Source organism: Dipodomys spectabilis, unplaced genomic scaffold (assembly GCF_019054845.1).
Source record: "Dipodomys spectabilis isolate Male_0828 unplaced genomic scaffold, ASM1905484v1 ptg000018l, whole genome shotgun sequence".
In the NCBI taxonomy this organism is placed as follows: Eukaryota; Metazoa; Chordata; class Mammalia; order Rodentia; family Heteromyidae; genus Dipodomys; species Dipodomys spectabilis.
This window is the reverse complement of record NW_024870695.1, coordinates 21,860,603-21,876,183: the sequence shown is the minus strand read 5'-3', so window position 1 is coordinate 21,876,183 and position 15,581 is coordinate 21,860,603. Positions and strand designations below refer to the sequence as shown.

At 42.1% G+C, this 15,581-nt stretch overlaps 1 long non-coding RNA gene across 1 annotated transcript; it reads left to right on the top strand.

Annotated features, from left to right (window-relative positions):
- Positions 1-14,844, top strand: LOC122103559. Its single transcript, XR_006146781.1, has 2 exons — positions 1-255; positions 14,134-14,844. It is a non-coding gene; the product is annotated as an uncharacterized LOC122103559 (long non-coding RNA).
- Positions 14,845-15,581: the final 737 nt, after the last annotated feature.

Below are 15,581 nucleotides of genomic sequence, written 5' to 3'. Positions count from 1 at the left end.
GTGTTCAAAACATTAGTATCACCAGAAAATAAGGTGCTTCAGTAGTAATCAGAAAATAAGTTGAATAGGTCTTTTTTTGTCTTACAGAATTTTGGAAATAACATCTACATCAGTTACAGCTTGCTTTTTGTTATTTTTCCCTGTCTGCTGGGAATTTGAATCCAGGGCCTCACGTGCCATGGCCAGTTTGGGTTATCAAAGCAAGAGAAGTCATATATCTTTTCATAAGGAGGTTATCATTTACCATTTAGACAGGTAAGCAAGACATGTAACAATATTTCCAAGAGCTCAGCCTGAGTGCTTTATCTTAAAAGGATTTGAGCATCAGGTTAAAAAGTAATTCCTTACCTTATACCTTAGAATTACCATCTGTCAGCTATTGATGAGAACTATCAACATGAAGACTACCTAGAAATTGAAAGGATGTAGGTTACTAAAGTGGTGTACACATTGAACAAAAAAACGTTAAAATTACAGGATTGCCGGATTTACTCCCTCCATTGGAGTAAATAAAGGAAACCATAGAGCCACTAGGGGGAGCTATGACACAAACGAGGAAATTTACTGTAAAAGAAGGGTAGCATATCAGCTGAGGTACAGGGTGGTTGTGTCGCAAAAAACAAACATGGGAATATGTAACTGAGCCAGATGTGTACTCGGGTAATCATAATATTAACATTTCTTCTAAAAAATTATTTCTATATAAGTGCCTTTATTCCCCGGAAGTAAGCACTTTCTCCTAGAATTAAGTACAAAAAAGCTAACATGAAAGTGGCACTCAAGCTTAGCACTAGTGGCTCATGCCTATAATCCTCTACTCAGAAGGCTGAGGTGAGGATTGTGGTTCAAAGCCAGCCCAGGCAGGAAAATCCCCAAGAGACCCTTATCCAGTTAACCACTCAAAAACCAGAAGGGGCACTGTGACTTAAGTGGTAGAGCTCCAGCTTTGAAAAGCACAAAGAGGCTCGAATAGTGCCAGGCCCTGAGTACAAGCCCAATAGCCATAGCTGACAAAAGTGGTTCTCAAGCCACAAATGAAAATCGAATTCCCTTTGTAAAAGTGACTAGGGGCTGGGAAGGTGGCTCAGTGATAGAGTGCTTGCCTTGGCATGCGTGAGGCCCTGGGTTCAATTCCTCAGCACCACATAAGCAGAAAAAGCCGGAAGTGGCGCTGTGGCCCAAGTGGTAGAGTGCTAGCCTTGAGCTGAAGAGCTGAGGGACAGCACCCAGGCCCAGAGTTCAGGCCCCACGACCGACCAAAAAAAAAGTGACTAAACTTGGACTGGTTAAAATGCTAGAAGCTACCGGGCACTAGAGGCTCACATCTATAATCCTAGCAACTCAGGAGGCTGAGATCTGAGGATAGCAGTTCAAAGCCAGCCTGGGCAGGAATGTCTGTGTGACTCTTATCTCCATTTAACTACCAGAAAACCAGAAGTGGTGCTGTGGCTCAAGTGGTAGAGTGCTAGCCTTGAGCTGAATTGCTCAGGTGCAGTGCCCAGGCTCAGAGTTCAAGCCCAATGACTGACAAAAAAAAAAAAAGCTAGACGAGATAGTATTGAGGTATTGGATATTAGAAAGTTTTTACTAGTTTGGGATGAATGGTAGCAAAGTTCATTACATAAGAGTAGATTTAGGGCTGGGAATATGACTTAGTGATAGAGTACCTGCCTAGCATGTATGAAGCCCTGGGTTTGATTCTTTAGTACCACATAAACAGAAGTGGTGTTTTGGCTCAAGTGGTAAAGTGCTAGCTAGCCTTGAGCAAAAGAAGATCAGGGACAGTGCTCAAGCCATTACAGGACTGACAATAGATGTAGCATCTAGAAAGAAAAGGAAACCTTGAATGGAACTGAGTCTTAGGCAGATAATTTTGTATATGTATGCCAGTACTGGGGCTAGAACTTGGTCTCACATTCTTGCTTAGCTTTTCCCTCAAAGCTGTCCCTATGCCCCTTGAGCCATACCTCCATTTCTGGCTTTTTGCTGGTTAAATGGGAGATGATTGACTGCAAAGAAATAAATTAGAGTCTTTACTGTCCACATTGATTTTGAACCTTGAATTATCAGCCTGGTGAATGTCTGGGCACAATATCTTTTATCCTTAGCAGAGGCATGCCTAGAAACTAGAATTGTCAAGTTCACATTAACTAGAAATCTAAAATGTTTTTAAGCAGTACAACAAGCATACTATAACAAAATAAAAATGACTCCTTTGTTTTCTAAATTCAGTTTGCAAATTGCAGCAAATCAAGTTGCATGTGCCATTACATCTACAATATTCACATTGAAAGTTTTGTTCATTTGCCAATATATGGGGTTTGTTTTTAAATTGTTTTGTTTCTGAGTGTCCTAACTAGATAAGACTGATTCAAGTCTAGCCTGAAGCTGGCTTTGAATCAGTCTTCTCTGTGCCTTTCAAAAGAGTTTAAAATGTGGTATTTGGATTTGTCTCCCAACTCCATTCCAGCATCCTTATCTTTGCACCCACCCAAATTCACTACTAAAGTTTCATACTGGTTTCAGTGACTCACTTTTGTATATAGTAAGGTCAATTGTGACCCTACAAAAACTATCACTCACTTAATGTGAGTCCATTTATCACTATTAAATCTGATTTTAGTTGGTAAATACCATGTTTGCTTTTGTTTCTGCGTGTCCCCACTTTGCAAATACCTTCCTTCAAATCCTAGCCATCCTCAAAGGTTCAGCTCAAGTCATAATTGATTTTTTTTTTTTTTTCCCTGCCAGTTCTGGGGCTTGAACTCAGCCTGGGCACAGTCCCTGAGCTCCTTTTTGCTTAAAGCTTGACATTCTATCACTTGAGCCACAGCACCACTACTGGCTTTTACTGAGTAGTTCATTGGAGATAAGAGTCTCACAGACTTTATTGCCTGAACTGACTTTGAACTGTGAGCCTCAGATCTGAGCATCCAGAATAGCTAGGATTATAGGCATGAGCCACCAGCTCCTGGCTCATACTTGATGCTTTTTTGTTTTGGGGGGGGGGGGGGTGGAGGTTCTGTCGTGGGGCCTGAACTCTGGACCTGGGCGCTGTCCCTCAGCTCTTCAGCTCAAGGCTAGCGCTCTACCACTTGAGCCACAGTGCCACTTCCAGCTTTTTTCTTTTTGCTTATGTGGTGCTGAGGAATCGAACCCAGGGCCTCAGGCATGCAAGGCAAGCGCTCTACCACTGAGCCACCTTTCCAGCCCCTTGATTCTTGAGTCTATAAAAAGCAAGCTACTTAAAGCTTTCTCCAACATGCATTTAGTTCCTTGTAAATTACTACTGAGTGTCTTATATAATTTTTCTTAATGAAAAAATTGCACTTTGTATTTCTCAGTGAACCAAATATAATACTGATGAGGGTTAATTATTGATTGACAGGAAATGGAAATAAGTATTCCCTAGGAAGAAAGTGTTATAGATAAGTCTAGTTCACAAACTGGGTAACTGTGAGTGGACTATTGGAGAAAAGTATTGTAATTCTAACTTGTTCAAATAATTCCTCTTCAAATGTGAGGCTAAGAAAGATTAGTTTGCTCGTAAAATGTGCATACTTAGCTGGACATTGGTGGCTCATGCCTATAACCCTAGCAACGCTGGAGGCTGAGATCTGAGGATCATGATTCAAAGCTAACCCAAGCAGGAAAGTTTATGAGCCTTAATCACCAAAAACCCAGAAGTGAAGCTGTGGCGCAAGTGATGGAGCCTTAGCTTTGCTCAAGAAGCTAAGGGACAGGACCCAAGTATATGCTCCCAGGCCTAGGCCCCCCAAAAAGCATCCTAAGGGATTGATGTCATAAAGCTAGAAATGGCAGATAAGTGTAATCCCAGGCTTCCAGAGCTTTGGAGGCTGAGATTGAAGATTGTTAGTTGAAGGCCAGTCTCAGCTACACAGCTGAGACTCAAAGAAACTGATAAATGGCATCAGCCAAATGTAGTGGCTCACATCTTGAATTTTAGAAGTTGGGAGGTTAGGGAGGTTAGACAGGAGTACACCACACGTCTTTAAACAAAAACCACCTCCAGTCTCCTTTTCACGTTCTTAGCTTCTTACCTAGGAAACCTGGGTGCTGTTTTTGTTGTTTTTGAGATAGACTGTCTTCAAACTCAAAATCCTTCTGCAGTTTTCCAAGGGCTGGGACTACAGATTATACCTCTGTAGGCTGCATATATGAAGATTATATTGAGATTAAAGAGAGTGGAGAGTACATTTTTTTTTTTATTTGGAAGTCAAACATTACATGACCTAATCAAAACCAACTATCTAAATCAGTTTATCAAAGCCAGGCTCCCAATGTGCATACATTTTCACTCTTTGTACCCCAAATTCCACGGGCAGCAAGCTTTTTATCTCGGACAGCTAATGACTGAAGCTTTGTTTTTTAAACTTGTTATAAGGTGACATAACAGGGGTCACAGTTTCACAGGTCAGGTAGCGAGTACATTTTTTTTTTTTTATCGGTCGTGGGGCTTGAACTCTGGGCCTGGGCGCTGTCCATCAGCTCTTCAGCTCAAGGCGAGTGCTCTACCACTTGAGCTACAGCGCCACTTCCGGTTTTCTGGTGGTTTGTTGGAGATAAGAGTCACAAGGTCTCTCCTGCCCGGGCTGGCTTTGAACCACGATCCTCAGATCTCAGCCTCCTGAGTAGCTAGGATTACAGGCGTGAGCCACCAGCACCCTGCTAGCGAGTACATTTCTTTTTGGACAATGGTCAACCCTTCTCTCCCAAAGCTCTTTTTTTGGGGGGGACCAGTCCTGGGGCTTGAACTCAGGGCCTGAGCACTATCCCTGAGCTGCTTTTTTGTTGTTGGTCATAGGGGTTGAACCCTGGGCCTGGGCGCTGTCCCTCAGCTCTTCAGCTCAAGCCATAGCACTACTTCCAGTTTTCTGAGTGGTTTATTGGAGATAAGAGTCTTTCCTGCCAGGGCTGGCTTTTAAATTGCGATCCTCAGATCTCAGCTTCCTGAGTAGCTAGGCCACTTCCCACTTTTTTTTTGTTTAGGTACTGAGGAATCAACTTTGTGCTAGGCAAGCACTCTTACCATTAAGCCACATTCCCAGCCCCTCCTTGAGATCTTTTTGCTCAAGCACTGTACCATTTTTAAGCCACAATGCCACTTCAGTTTTCTGGTGGTTAATTGGAGATAAGAATCTCAAGACTTGTGCCTGGGCTGGCTTTGAACAGATCCTCAGATCTTAGCCTGCCTGCCCATTAGCTAGTATTACAGGCATGAGCTATGGAACCCTGCTCTGAAGCATTCTTAATTGCATTCTATGCTTTGCTTTCAGCATGTTTATATGGTGTATCATATTTACATGTAGTTATATCCTCTTAATATTGTTTTCTAGTTTTGTGTGTTTCCCCCAGACACTGAATCCTGTGGCTGTGTGTGTGTATGTGCACATGTGTGCCTGCTGGTTGTTGGCTTGAACTCAGGGCCTGGGCACTGAGGTTCTTTTTCTCAAGGCTAGAGGTCTACTGCTTGAGCCACAATGCCATATCCGACTTTTTCTGAGTAGTTTATTGGAGAGAAGTTTCATGGACTTAACCTGCCCTGTCTGGCTTTTAGCTATGATTCTCAGATCTCAGCCTCTCCTGAGTAGATAGGATTATAGAGTGAGCCATCAGCGTCCTACTCAACATTCAAATTTAAACTCAGCCTCACATCTGCTAGGCAAGTTCTCTACTACTTGAGCTGCACTCCCAGCCCTTTTTGTTTTATTTTTCAGTTAGGGTCTTGGGCTTTAATTTGGGTCCAGCTTCAGACTGAGATCCTCCTAACCACTCTCTCCTAAATAGTTTGGGATTAGGGGCTGGGAAGGTGGCTCAGTGGTAGAGCACTTGCCTTGCATGCCAGAGGCCCTGGGTTCGATTCTTCAGCAGCACATAAGCAAAAAGAAAAAAGCCGGAAGTGGTGCTGTGGCTCAAGTGGTAGAGCGCTAGCCTTGAGCTGAAGAGCTGAGGGACAACGCCCAGGCCTAGAGCTCAGACCCCACAACCGGACCCCCCCAAAAAAATAGTTTGGGATTATAGGTATGAGCCACTGCATGATGTTTCATAAATTCTAATTTGTTTTTTTTTCATTATTTAGAGAATACTTTATTAGTTTCTGTAATCAAACCCACGTAGATAAGACTCTAATTTGTTTTATTCTTCAATACGCTTTAAATTTCATTAGCCTCACTTGGCAATTTGAGGAAACAGCTTCTGAGATGCTGAAGTGGCAGGACCAAAACTTGAATTAGGTCACCTATCACCCTTCTGCTTTTTTGCCAGTTTGCCTTTGCTAGATGGGAGGTTTTCTAAGGGGAGAATGTTGTCTGACTCATGAACACCTGTAATACCTATTTCCTGCCACTAGAGTGTCCCATGGTGCTGTGTTCCATCCATGTTCTTAACCTTGGAAGCTGGGGGCTATTCCAGATTATTCTAGACTGGTTCATGTAATTAGAGTGCCCATGGCCCAGAGCTCAGCCTCAAGACAGTGCTTTGCTCCTTTGCTTTTCAATGTGCACGGCACAGCCAGCTCTCAGTGACTTTTACCCTTTTGTGACTCCTAGGCAAACCAGTCTTAAGATAAAACAGCAGGCTCTTCAGAAGTTAGGGCCTGATCAGCCACCCTGTAACTAGGCAGCAATCTATAAAAGACAAGATACAAAATAACCTAGAAATAGGTAAATGTCTACAAATATCTGCATATAGTCAATAGCCAAGTATACACTTAAATAAATTCCTAATAGTAATTTCTCTTAGTAAGATCCAAAAAAAGCAACACTAGATTATTTACTACTCTGGATAAGTTTTAAAAGCAAGTGTGTGGCAACTGTCCATTTTCTACTTTGTAATAAAAATATTTGTAAGTCCAGTGCTAGTGTTCATGCTTGTAATCATAGCTACTATCTCCAGTTTACCACCAAAAAGCTGGAAGTGAAGCTGTAGTTCAAGTGGTAGAGCACCAATCTTTTTTTTTTTTTGCCAGTCTTGGGGCTTAACTCAGGGCCTGGGCTCTGACCCTGAGCTCTCTGCTCAAAGCTAGAACTCTGCCACTTTAGTCACAGCACCACTTCTGGCTTTTTCTGCTTATGTGGTACTGAGGAATCGAACCCAGGGCTTCATGCATGCTAGGCAAGCACTCTACCCGCATCCAGGCCCTAAGTTCAAGCCTCAGGACTGGCACATAGTCAAAAAATTTTGCATTATATTTAGCTTGAGGGTTCATCCTTCTATTAGTTTATATATTCAATAACCTTAGATGATCTACATTGGCAAAGCCATCACTTAATGTGAGTGCCCATGAGTTGGAAGTCTGATTTGGTATTATTATATAAGGAACATATAGCCCCTCTAAAAATTTGCCTCCTTTCTGCTTTGTACAAATGTGTAAATGGATTATAGTTATTTTTAAGTCCTGGTTTCGCCACTGGAGACCCTTGAAACTATTCCAAGTGACTAGTACAATTTATGGCATTTAGTAAGTGCTCAATAAATATTTGTTTACTGAAATAACATGCAATAATTCTGTGACAGTTTTTCTAAAGAGAGAGGTCTTTGTTTTTCCAATTAAATATTCAGAGCATTGTTTTATGTTGGAATTATCATGGCCTTAGTTTGGGACTGTATCTAAGATTTTTTTTTTTTGGGTCCAGTTGTGGGGCCTGAACTCTGGGCCTGGGCGCTGTCCCTCAGCTGTTCAGCTCAAGGCTAGCACTCTACCACTTGAGCCACAGCGCCACTTCTGGCTTTTTTCTTTTTGCTTATATGGTGCTGAGGAATCGAACCCAGGGCCTCAGGCATGCAAGGCAAGCGCTCTACCACTGAGCCACCTTCCCAGCCCCTCTAAGATTTTTTTCTTTAGGTGACATCTATGCAATGTGGATTAGGTGGTATACATGAGCTCTTCAAGCTACCATGAGAATCCTCTATTTGAGAACTACTGTTCTAGATACAGGACTTGTGTACAGTCCACTTTCCATGCTTTTTCACAAGTTTCCATCTTGAACCTGCTCTAGGACATGGTTTATTTTGAGCTTACTTTTGTTTTGCTTTTCACTGTACTGAAACTCAGGACCTTACACATGTTAAACAAGTGTCTTAGCCCTTAGCCTTTTTTTGGGGGGGGGGGGAGGCGGAGGTGGGAGGGAGAGGGAAGGGGATAGGGATGGCATTACTCCTTGTGCTTTCTAGGCTGGCCCTCTAACCACTTGAGCTGTTTAACCAGCCTTCGGCTATTCTTTTTTGGGAGGAGAACAATACTAGAATTTGAACTAAAGGGCTTGTTGCTCTTGTTTAGCTTTTTCCACTCAAGATTGGTGCTCTATGACTTGAGCTACACCTCCATTTACAACTTTTTTTGTTAGAGATTGGCATCTCAGATTTGTCCAGGCTGGTTTGAAACATTACCCTCAGATCTCAGCTTCCTCAACAATAAGGATTTACAGACATGAGCCACTGGTACCTGGGCCTGTCCTCTTCTCTGATGAGAAAATTAATCATACCAGATTACAGATTATAGTTCACACTTGGACCTTTTTACCTTAAATGATCAGAGTAAACTACCTTAGCTAAATCTGTGTCTAACGAAATCTGTACAACTTCTGGCATCAGTTTTACTAAACATACTATATAGGAAATTGTGAAAATTGCTGTAATAGTTAATAGATCTGATGCAAATAACCGTCTTGTCCCTGAGAAGTATTACTAATGGATTTTATCATCCCATATATTACGTAAAGAATTGATCTGAAAATAAGTGTATTGTGACTTCCCCATCTAAAATGAAAAGTCAGAAATTATGTGTATTCCAACCTTGACAGAATCTATTTCAGGGCTTGCTTCATACCTGATGCACAGGAAGTGTTTTCACTGGCTTGGGTTGACTACTAACCATCTGTTCCTGAGCATTCACTGCTGAATGAAAGGGGAGAGAAAGTGAAAGGAGAGGTGGAGAAAGAGGAAGCTAGAGAAATAAGAGGAAACAGCTGGAAGCTGAATGTGTGATACACTTACATAAGGTCAGTAAAACAAAAAGTAGAGGGCAGGGTCAAGCCCTGGGAATAAAGAGCTAATTCTGTCGGTTGAGTAAAGCTTTATATACTGTGCTAAAAGAGACTACAGATACTTCAAAGGAAAATGTTGATTCTTTTCTGGGTACCTTAATAACTTGTTCATCACATGAAAAACTATCCTTCCTGGAATTCTGGTCATTTCTTCAGGCAACCAAGGGTAAAATATTTGTACAGGAACAGGTAAGCTTGAGACATTATTTACAACTTAAAGACTTAAAACCTAGTAGCTTAAAAATATTGTTTTTTTTTTAAACAACTAGTTTACATGGCCCTTTATGCTTGGCCAAGTTTTGAATATCAAAACTTCAGATAGCTTCTAGTATATAGACTCAAAAGTCAAGAAACATACTGAAATGACTTGATTCCTTCTTCCGGAACCTTAATCAGCTCTTATGCTGTTTTGGCTTTTGACATTTGTTGACATTCTTTCTAGAATGGAACAGCCTTCTCAAAGCTTAATCTGGTTAGTTTTATGTCATCAAGTTAGTACTATAGTTCACTGCTGCTCAGTTCCTTTGACCAGAAAGCTAATGCATAGGTTCTTTATCACCTGTTTCACTGTTCACGGTTCCTCCCTTTGTTGCCATGCTAACATCATATTGATCCAGTAGTAAAAAAACTGAATGTGACTGTTGGAGCTGAGGTAAAGGGTATTCACTAAGTTGTTTATGCCATGCATCTATTCTGTACTTATAGGAAGGTATTACAATTAGTAAATATTTTTTAACATAATTAGCATTTTTAGTTTAGATGATGGCGGTGTAATTTAATGTCATTACATTCAATGTATTTATGATGAAGACATTAGCTACTGAGAAGAGATCCACTTTTGTATATCAGAGCAACTTTATTTAAGAATTTCCTTTTTTTTTTTTTTTTTTTACTACTAGCACAATGTTTTACTGAAATGTAAACTTTGTTCAGACCTGACAAATTTGTGTGGTTAGGTCTCTCTCAATCTCACTCTCTCTCCCTCTCCTTCTCCCTCTCCCCTCCCCCCCTTTCTCTTTCTCTTTTTCTCTTTCCAAACTCAGCCAATTATCTAGGCCTGGGGCATCTGAGGGCAATGAGGAACAGGTGTCCAAAGGAGAAATGTTGGTGACTGAGTATATTTTCCAGATGTATTGAATTTCTTACTTGGTGTATTTTTGATCTGTCTTATTTTCTTTCCTACTTGTGATCTATATTATTTTGCTTGCTATTTGTTGAATATTCTGTCAGTCATTCAAGAGTTATAAAATGGAAGTATTTCTACACAAATCCTTTATGAATGATGCTGATATGTTTAGCATTGATTTCTGCCACAGTCAAGAAAAGTGAAAGAGACAAATGTTTTTCTTTGACTTTGGATGTTTTGGAATCTAGGATGTATGACCTTTCTTATAAATGTTTTAGTCAAGAGCCTTCTTCAGGACTGGGAGTGTGAGTTAGTGGTAGATTGCTTGCCTAGCATGCATGAAACCCTAGGTTCGATTCCTTAATATCACGTAAACAGAAAGAGCCAGATAGTGCTATGGCTCAAGTGGTAGAGTGTTAACCTTGAGCAAAAGAAGCTCAGGAACAGTGTCTACACCCTGAGTTCAAGCCCTAGGACTGGCAAAAAAACAAAACAAAACAAAAAAAACCTTCTTCAACTATCAACTACTTCTGTCTACCCAGGGATATGAGCATATTTGTTCTCTGTTCTTTTGGTCTTTGCTGTTCCAGTTGTCAATGAACTTAAGCAGTATTTATTCAGAAGAAAAAAAATCTTCATTGTTTCTTCCTCCTTACTTTGCCAGTTAAAACAGACATAACTAGTGATGACACAAACACCATTTCCAACCACATGTGCCACAGGCAAGTGGCTGTAATCATTTAGTATGGTTATCTAGTTCAGGAAGAGGAGAGCCCTTGTTCTTTTTTCCTAGAGAAGCTTGGGGATTTTTCTGGTTGAGCAGGTTGGTAGTAGGAGAGAGTTCAAAGGGAACATTTGTTTTGGGCCAATGTTTTTTGTTTTTGTTTTTGCCAGTCCTGGGGCTTGAACTCTAGCACTCTTTTACTTGAGCCATAGCACCACTTCTGGCTTTTTCTGTTTATGCAGTACTGAGGAATTGAACCCAGGGCTTCAAACATGCTAGACTAGCACTCTACCACTAAGCCACATTCCCAGTCTACAATCTTGGTTGTCACTACAATTTGTTAATTGTTCTATTTTTTTTAATGAAATTTATTAACTAGCAAGTTTGAATTTCTTCTAACTAGATATTCTTCTAAAAGTATTGTGTTTGATTGGTTTTGGCTTGTTGAACAGTCTTACCTAGGAATAGGGAATTGACAACAGAAATTGCTTTCTTTTTTTAGGTTCTAAAGTCTGTATTCCAGCCTCTGTATTCTCAGGGCTTTAAAATCTTTTCCTAACAAAGAAGGAAATACTCTGTTGCTTTCTAATATTTGCTACAAGTTGTCTTTAGAAAGACAAATTTTTTGTGTGTTGGTTATAGGGCTTCTTGAACTCTGGGCCTGGGTGCTGTCCTTCAGCCCTTCCTCAGCTCAAGGCTAGCGCTCTACCACTACCACTTGAGCCACAGCGCCACTTCTGGTTTTCTGAGTGGTTTATTGGAGATAAGAGTCTCATGGACTTTCCTGCCCTGGCTGGCTTTGAACAGTGATCCTCAGATCTCAGCCTCTTGAGTAGGTAGGATTACAGGTGTGAGCTATCAGTGCCCAGCTTAGAAAAACAAATTTTAATAGGAATGGAATGTTCCTTTGTGATATGTCCTTTGGCACATTTACTTTTTGGAGCTCTCTGGATGGATAGGAGAAAGCACATTCTTCTTTTTTTTTTTTGGCCAGTCCTGGGGCTTGAACTCAGGACCTGGGTAGTGTCCCTGCTCTGCTTTTGCTCAAGATTAGCACTCTACCACTTGAGCCACAGCGCCATTTCCAGCTTTTTCTGTTTAAGTGGTACTGAAGAATTGAACCCAGGGCTACATGCATGATAGGCAAGCAGTCTACCACTATGCCGTATTCCCAGCCCCACATCATCTTGAGAGAAAGTGTGATGGCTAAGTAACTGGCCCCAAGCCTCTGTACTGAGTTCCTAGCCCTAAGGTTAATGAAACAATAAAAATATTTACTTAGCATCTGTTGCATTTTAGGTACGTCCTAGGAATTTTTATAGACTTTTATCATTTAGTCCACAGGTTGCCCTTGTGAGATAAATATTTTGCTCTGATTATTTAGATGAGGAAACTGAGGCCCTGAAAAGTTATGATATGTCATACATACTTGGTATGGAGAGCAATCTGAACAGAAAACAAGTTGGGAGTCTGACTTTTTTTTTTTGGTCTTGGGACTTGAACACTGAGCCTGAGTGCTGTCCCTCAGCTCTTCAGCTCAAAGCTAGGGTTCTACAACTTGAGCCACAGCACCACTTCTGGTTTTCTGGTGGTTAATTGGAGATGAGTCACATGAATATTCCTGCCCTGGCTGGCTCTGAACAGTGATCCTCAGATCTCAACCTCTTTTTTTTTTTTTTTTTTGTCGGTCGTGGGGCTTGAACTCAGCCTGGGCGCTGTCTCTCAGCTCTTCAGCTCAAAGCGAGCGCTCTACCACTTGAGCTACAGTGCCATTTCCAGTTTTCTGGTGGTTTATTGGAGATAGGAATCTCACGGTCTTTCCTGCCTGGGCTGGCTTTGAACCGAGATCCTCAGATCTCAGCCTCCTGAGTAGCTAGGATTACAGATGTGAGTCACTGGCACCCAGTTTGGGAATCTGACTTTTGTCAGATATAGGTACAACACAGTTTTTACTTAAACACCAAATATTTTAGATATTCATCATGTCTGAAGGTAACACCATTAATCCATTCACAAAAAGTTGATTTTAATTACTAAGTTTACTATCTATAGATATTTGTAGTCATTTTGTCTGGATCTTATCATGAGGTCTGTGGAAGAAGGCCTGAAGAGAGGGGCTCATTACGGTTTAAAATACTGACTTTAAATGTAGATATACCTTAGCCAGGCACTGGTGGCTCACCCCTGTAATCCTTACTACTCAGGAGGTTGAGATCTGAAGATTGAAGTTCAAAGCCAGCTGGGACAAGAAAGCCTGTGAGACTCATCTCCAAATAAGCACCCAAAAAAAGCAGGAAGTAGAGCTGTGGCTCAAGTGGTAGAGCACTAGCCTTGAGAAAGAGAGAGAGAGAGAGAAATAACTCAGGAACTTAATTATATTTTTCTAACAGTGGAGCTGGTTGTTTTTGTTGATTTTGTTTTTAGGTATTTTCCTTCCAGAAAATATCCTGTTTAAAATTTCACTGGGGGCTAGGATGTGGCTCAAGCATTGAAGTGCAAATCCCTAGCATAGCAAAAAATAAAAATAAATCCATCTGACTTTAAAAAGTTGTTTATTTTTATGGGAGAGTTTGGGGAACAGTTCAGGATTTCTTTTTGTCTTATGGATAGAAATACTTGATCAGTTTTCCTCAAAAGTAAGACAGTTGTATCTTAGCTCTTTAATAATGAGAACTAGACTGTCTTCACTTGACTTCTACTTCCTGTTAGTGGGGAAACCCCTTTCCAGATGCTGTGAGAAAAACTAGAGGAAAGGAATCCTAAGATTCCAAGATAAGAAACACAAGACAGTCCATAGTATTGTCATTAGAATAATGATATTCATTAAGTACTAGTTTTTCTAATCTTGAAGTTTCATTTTCAGCACAGTTGGAAAGACAATAGCTTCATAGGTGAAGGAGGTAAAATGAGGAGATGCACTATGGAGACCTTGAAGTGGGTATGTTAAGGCAGGGAAAAGACAACGACTGTTATCCACTGAATGAAAATACAAAGACATGCAATGTCCAAGGTCAGAGTAAGAACATAAAGATTTTTACCTTATGTTTGCATCTTAGTTTCCTCCTTAGCTTGCATGTATATATAAACTTAGGCTTCCTGAACCAATTTATATTTCTTTTCAAAATAAACTTAATGGACATTTATAGGAGACACAGAGGTCATTATAACAGTTCAGCTGAGTCTTAGAAACTATCATTTTCTGTCCCCTCCTGTCTTAGGCTGACCTTTTATCTCTCTGGTGTGTTACCTGCTTCTACTAATCCAAACCACAGAATTCATTCATCTCCAAAGTCTCCAGGCAATATCCATTGGGGGAATCAGCTCTAAAAGGAACCATACCAATGATTTCCAGCCCCTTCATTCTGGTGACTGATGACAGAGTGGGAGGGGGATATGCTTGCATAGTGAGTAAAAAAAGTGTCGATTTACTTTTTGCAAACATTATTTGTATTGTGTATGTATTGGGGGGAGTTGGAAATGTGACCTTCATTAGAAGTGTCTGGAAGAGAAAAAATGGAAGAGGTAAGACAAGAATCAGTTGGTTTTTAAAGATATTAAAGTCTTGAAATAGCATGCCCATCTGAGAAATCTTTAAAACAGAGTTTATAAAAATACCCGTTGATATAACCACACTAATACAGATTTCTTGGCCTGGAGACACTTGTTTAATAATAGCTTGTCTCTGATATTCCCAGTAGCTACCTCTATGTAAGGAAAGGATAGAAAACATTGACAACATCCTAAAGGCTCCTGATCCTACAAAGTTCCAGTAGCAGTGATGCCTACACTGAAGACTTGAAACTGCACACAGAGTCTGGGGTCACCTCAGGGACATCTCTTGACGCTGTCCAACCAGAAGTTCGATGCTTGTTTTGGGGGGTGAAGAAGGAAGCAGACTGTACTAAAGGACTAAAAGAATTTCATGTCAATACTTTCCTGTTTGTTTTTATTGCCTCTTTTTCTGATGGGAAAGGAGGGGTTTTCGGGTGTAATTTCACATCGTATGTGCAGAGGAGGATGGGGAAGCTCAGCCCTTCACCCAAATATAACCCAGACTTGACATCTCTGCGCGTGGGAAGTGTTTCCCTCCTCACTGGGAGGATCTGAGGCTGCACCCAGTGGGATTTCCCGTTCGGGTGAGGAGGCGATTCAGAGGGCGATGGCTTATCAACGAGAGCAGAGGGCTTAGCCGGCCAGGAATGACACGCCAGAGGGGAGAGGCACGGGAGGCGAGCGTCCCCCAAGGCGGAGGTGGCGGCTGTGCAGCGCGTGGGTGACTGCAGAGCCAGGTGGCCGCCGCGGCCTGTGCCCTCCGCCGAGGTTCGGATAGGGTCCCTGCGCAGCCGGACACTGGAGTCCGAGTCACCAGAGAGCGCCCGCGGTGCCCAGTGGGCCAGCGCCAGACCCTGGCGTCCTCCATCTTTTCTCCTGCGCTCCCCCTGCTCCAGCTGCCTGAGCCACGGACCGCAGCACCACACACCCCCGCGGGGGGGGACGCCGCGCCCCGTCCCCGCCCCCGGCCCCACCCCAGCCCCCCCGCGGGGGCTCTGACCCCACCGCCGGCGGGCACTGGCTGAGCTCCAAGGCGGCCGGCCGGCGGCTGGGACGCCCGGAGGGGGTCGGGGCCACTGGGGGCGGCGGCGGCCGGGCCGGGGCTCCCCCCCCG